This window comes from Oncorhynchus nerka, linkage group LG22, assembly GCF_034236695.1.
Source record: "Oncorhynchus nerka isolate Pitt River linkage group LG22, Oner_Uvic_2.0, whole genome shotgun sequence".
Taxonomy (NCBI): Eukaryota; Metazoa; Chordata; class Actinopteri; order Salmoniformes; family Salmonidae; genus Oncorhynchus; species Oncorhynchus nerka.
The window spans coordinates 49075510-49080920 of NC_088417.1; the positions used below are offsets into that span (position 1 = coordinate 49075510).

The following is a 5411-nucleotide window of genomic DNA, read 5'->3' on the forward strand; positions in this document are numbered from 1 at the left end:
CAGTTGACATTTTTTCCTCTACTTCCTCGCTATGCAGACAAGCACAATTGGCTCCACTGAGGTGCAGATGTTTCCTTTATACACGAGTTATTTTTCAGTTTCGTCCTAAGAACAGATTGTAGTGTTAAAAATGGATACTTGTTTGGTGCCATTTAGGCTAAATGGGAATCTAAGCTTCACTCCAGTCAAAACAAGCTCTGCGAAAGTTCGATTCCATTCATTTGATATGGGCTCGCGCTAGTTTTAGCTTTAGCCAACGTTCTAAAGCCGTTTTCAGCCTTGGGTGAATTTTGACTCGTTCTTTTGTCCAGCCGACCTATGCGGATGTTTATCTAGTTCCCAAGAGCAGCAGACCGGTAAGTCAACTTTTCTTTCTAACTTTAATCATCTGTAAAGTTGTTTTACATGCAATCATGCTAGCTAGCAATATTTTGACAGGTCTGCACCTGCTTCACCGGCAATGACTGGTGATGCAGGTAATTATCACATGCATACTCTCCCTCACTTGGGGCTCTATTCAATCACATCCGCATAGCGGTTGTTTTGGTTGTGTCCGATGTGGAACTGTATTAAAGCTGTCAAATTAACAAGCGGCTCCTGGCGTTATACCTAAAACGCACATTGCCGTTGGCGGCAGGGAGTCGCATGAACAGAAATCTCATGCAGCCCTGTTTACAAGTTAGAACAGTGGAATTTGAGATGTAATCTACACCTCGTTTAGGCTGATATAAATCCTCATTTAGTTACATTTTTAATCTGAGCGTCATTTATATATAACCTACACTTTTTCGTTTACGGTGTAGATTCGTGACAATGATCAGGAGCCGCTGCTTGCCGATTTGACAGATCCAACATCAGACACCGATAAAACATAAGCAATGTTGGTGTCAGCTATCGCTGGTTAATGCTTGATCTGATTGAATCTAGGCCTTATACTCATTCACTCTGTTTACTTGTATGATTATTGTCAGTTAAGAAAATTATGCCTCTTTTAGATCTGCCACCCCCAGTAGTTCAGCTGTAGTCACAGCAGTCCTCAGCTGTGGTATTTAATTTACCGGCTGCACCAATTCTTACTTCACTGGCTTTGAAGGGAGAAACTTGAGGATTCCCAACTGGATACAGGTCATTCAGAATCATATTACATGCATATATGCTCAATCCCACCAACCGATGTGCACACAAACATGTTGATCTGTATACTTACTGCCACTTTCTGCGTCCTTTTCAGATCTGCAATGCACTCCACTGCCTGACAGCCTCACCCAGAAGTGCATACACTGGGCCTATCAAGACTGACAAAGCAGAGATGGGTGGGTGACAAGGAAACTTAAAACGCAACACTCCCTCTCTCTCTGTCACACACACATAATCCCCAATGTAAATACATGTAAATGTAAATGTAAATACATTTTATTTGAGGAAAATGTCTGCAATAAAGTTTGTTCACAGTTAAGCAATGTCTTTGGTTTATTTACCTTCCGGAGACACCTGAAACCCCACCTCTTTAAGGAATACCTAGGATAGGATAAAGTAATCCTTCTCACCCCCCCTTAAAAGACCTAGATGTACTATTGTAAAGTGGCTGTTCCACTGGATGTCATAAAGTGAAAGCACCAATTTGTAAGTCGCTCTGGATAAGAGCGTCTGCTAAATGACTTAAATGTAAATGTAAATTGTATATTTCTCCGTATTAAATGTGACCAATAGAAAGTCTGCAGACCTGCAACCCTCGGAATGTGTGCAGGTTTTGTCATCTGAGCCTGAAACATAGAGAGATGGGAAGAGTGCAGTTTAAAGGTTTATCGTTAACTGACACAATTTATAATGAATACATATGTGAACAACAGTTACTGTATCATGATTTAGTGTTTTACTTACTCAGCAAGTAGTGCCTCAAGGTAGGATTGAACCGTTTCTCAAAAGAGGCAGAACAGGCCGAATAAGGTGACCAAAAAACCGCAAGAGGTGCATATTACTTCGCCCAGCAGGATTCATTGAGCGAGCAAGCTAAAGTTAGCAAGTCACAGAAATGTATGTGGCAGTCAGTGCCGTTTAAGATGAGGGAGGACAAATGTTTTTGTTTTTTTAAGCATGGCGTTATTTCTATTACAGGATATTGGACTGTCATTCATATTCCATTCACCCAGTTCAATGTAATGGCAATAGGTTTAGGCTACTACATGATACTCAAATGTTCCTATACTCATGTCCTATACCCATCAACCTAACCTATAAATGACAGTTTATAACATAGGTGCACACAGGTCGAGAGACATTTAAGGTGACAGACGGTGACATTCAATAATGCCTTGCACACTCTTACCTGTATCTAGCTGAAATAGGGTGTAATCATTAGTCCAACAGTTGCAAACAGTAGTTTTTATTGGACAAATTCGGGTATATTTATCCCTGTTTTGTTACATTTGATTCTTTTTAAGAAATGTTTTCAACAGAATCGGCAGAGTGAATACTACACTGATCACGTGTAAACACAGTTCACTTTCATAGCAGCCACGTTGTATTCCTTTTCGCATCTATGCGCTTACCTCTTCCCTTGTGGATTAATGCACAACACATCAGCTGTATGTGACCAGGCAAAAAACACATTTCCAAGCCAAACCGCTACACACAGCCTACATCGTTGTCACCATATTAGCTATATTAGTAACATCATAGTCAGCATAGCTAATAGAACTAACGCGTTTGAAAACCCGCTACAATCCTGTATTAATGGTGGCCCCGGTGGCAATAAATTAGTAAAACCAAAAGCTTACCTTGACTTGGAAGAGATCCAGACTTGTGTTGGAAAGTCATAGTCAGCTAGCTAACAGCATGTTTCCGGTTTCAAATACTAAATGTTAAGTGAATGTGAATATTTAGGTGGTTTAAATTAGGCTAAGGTTCCTACTAACCTAATTTGACAGTGACAAATTCTTGCCTGTCCATTATTCTAGAACTAACGATGACAGTGTGAGGAATGTTTTCCATAATGTACATTTCATGCATATACATTTAAACAAAGAACATAACATTTAGTGTCTCCATTTATTGAGTATGGAGACAAATGGCAAAGGTTTCTCAGGCAGTATCTCAGGCAGTATTTTATCAATTTAAATAGTGTGTAACCTACCAATGAATGTATATAGAGGAGTGCCGGGTGGGGGGCACAATGTTAGTCCAGAAATGTCAGTTTTACCTTATATGCCAAAAGCCTGAGCCTCTGATGGAGACAGAACTGTCATCAACGTATGCTTCAGTATTCCCCCTCTCTCTAGGAGCATTCCTGTGCCCTGGTTACCAATGTAGCCAACCGTAGAGAAAGAGAAATGCCTAAGCAGTATGCAATCTTAAAATTGTGCGGTCCAGTGAAACTATACGGCAAAAGCCTGGGCTCCTGACCTGGACAATATCATTCTAATCACTGCATGCTATAATAGAAAAAACAATCAGTTTTTCACCTTGTCAAACTGATTTATATATTGTATTCAGTCTTCGAGATGCTTTAACAAGCATGTGTATCTGTACTTGGTGCTCTTCAACTCTAAAATGCATTTGGCAAAACCACAAAGAAAAAACAGGTCTCAATGTCTAAGAGTGAGTGAGTGAATTAGCTGAGCCTATGCATGCTGTATAGCACTTAGTTGATCTCTGGGAACAGGAGAGGAGAGCTGAATTACATCTTGGGAGACAAAAGTTAGGCAATAATTCATCACAGCAAAGGATTGTAGCATATGCGCTAGGAATGAACATCCTGCCAGTCTAAAAAAAATGACGGCTACTAGTAGAATGAGAGGCATGGTAATCTGCATCCTGCTCCAACTATGCCTATTGACAGGGATAGTGTAGCATTTATTTGTCAGCATGAATCAAAATAGTAAATCTTTTATTTAACTTGGCAAGTCTGTTAAGAATAAATTCTTATTTACAATGACGGCCTACCAAAAATCAAAAGGCTTCCTGCAGTGACGGGGGCTGGGATTAAGAATACAAATAAATTAAATAAAAAATATCATGACAAGAGACAACACTACATAAAGCGAGACCTAAGATAACAAAGCATGGCAGCAACACATGACAACATGGCAGCAGCACAAAATATTTACATTTACATTTAAGTCATTTAGCAGACGCTCTTATCCAGAGCGACTTACAAATTGGTGCATTCACCTTATGACATCCAGTGGAACAGTAGTGCATCTAAATCTTTTAAGGGGGGTGAGAGGGATTACTTTATCCTATCCTAGGTATTCCTTAAAGAGGTGGGGTTTCAGGTGTCTCCGGGAGGTGGTGATTGACTCCGCTGTCCTGGCGTCGTGAGGGAGTTTGTTCCACCATTGGGGGGCCAGAGCAGCGAACAGTTTTGACTGGGCTGAGCGGGAACTGTACTTCCTCAGTGGTAGGGAGGCGAGCAGGCCAGAGGTGGATGAACGCAGTGCCCTTGTTTGGGTGTAGGGCCTGATCAGAGCCTGGAGGTACTGAGGTGCCGTTCCCCTCACAGCTCCGTAGGCAAGCACCATGGTCTTGTAGCGGATGCGAGCTTCAACTGGAAGCCAGTGGAGAGAGCGGAGGAGCGGGGTGACGTGAGAGAACTTGGGAAGGTTGAACACCAGACGGGCTGCGGCGTTCTGGATGAGTTGTAGGGGTTTAATGGCACAGGCAGGGAGCCCAGCCAACAGCGAGTTGCAGTAATCCAGACGGGAGATGACAAGTGCCTGGATTAGGACCTGCGCCGCTTCCTGTGTGAGGCAGGGTCGTACTCTGCGGATGTTGTAGAGCATGAACCTACAGGAACGGGCCACCGCCTTGATGTTAGTTGAGAACGACAGGGTGTTGTCCAGGATCACGCCAAGGTTCTTAGCGCTCTGGGAGGAGGACACAATGGAGTTGTCAACCGTGATGGCGAGATCATGGAACGGGCAGTCCTTCCCGGGAGGAAGAGCAGCTCCGTCTTGCCGAGGTTCAGCTTGAGGTGGTGATCCGTCATCCACACTGATATGTCTGCTAGACATGCAGAGATGCGATTCGCCACCTGGTCATCAGAAGGGGGAAAGGAGAAGATTAATTGTGTGTCGTCTGCATAGCAATGATAGGAGAGACCATGTGAGGTTATGACAGAGCCAAGTGACTTGGTGTATAGCGAGAATAGGAGAGGGCCTAGAACAGAGCCCTGGGGACACCAGTGGTGAGAGCACGTGGTGTGGAGACGGATTCTCGCCACGCCACCTGGTAGGAGCGACCTGTCAGGTAGGACGCAATCCAAGCGTGGGCCGCGCCGGAGATGCCCAACTCGGAGAGGGTGGAGAGGAGGATCTGATGGTTCACAGTATCGAAGGCAGCCGATAGGTCTAGAAGGATGAGAGCAGAGGAGAGAGAGTTAGCTTTAGCAGTGCGGAGCGCCTCCGTGATAC

At 43.5% G+C, this 5411-nt stretch overlaps 1 long non-coding RNA gene across 1 annotated transcript; it reads left to right on the forward strand.

Moving 5' to 3' along the window:
- The first annotated feature begins 362 nt into the window (after nucleotides 1-362).
- On the forward strand, nucleotides 363-1456 carry LOC115105291 (uncharacterized). The gene is made up of 2 exons (XR_003859846.2): nucleotides 363-1125; nucleotides 1232-1456. It is a non-coding gene; the product is annotated as an uncharacterized LOC115105291 (long non-coding RNA).
- Nucleotides 1457-5411: the final 3955 nt, after the last annotated feature.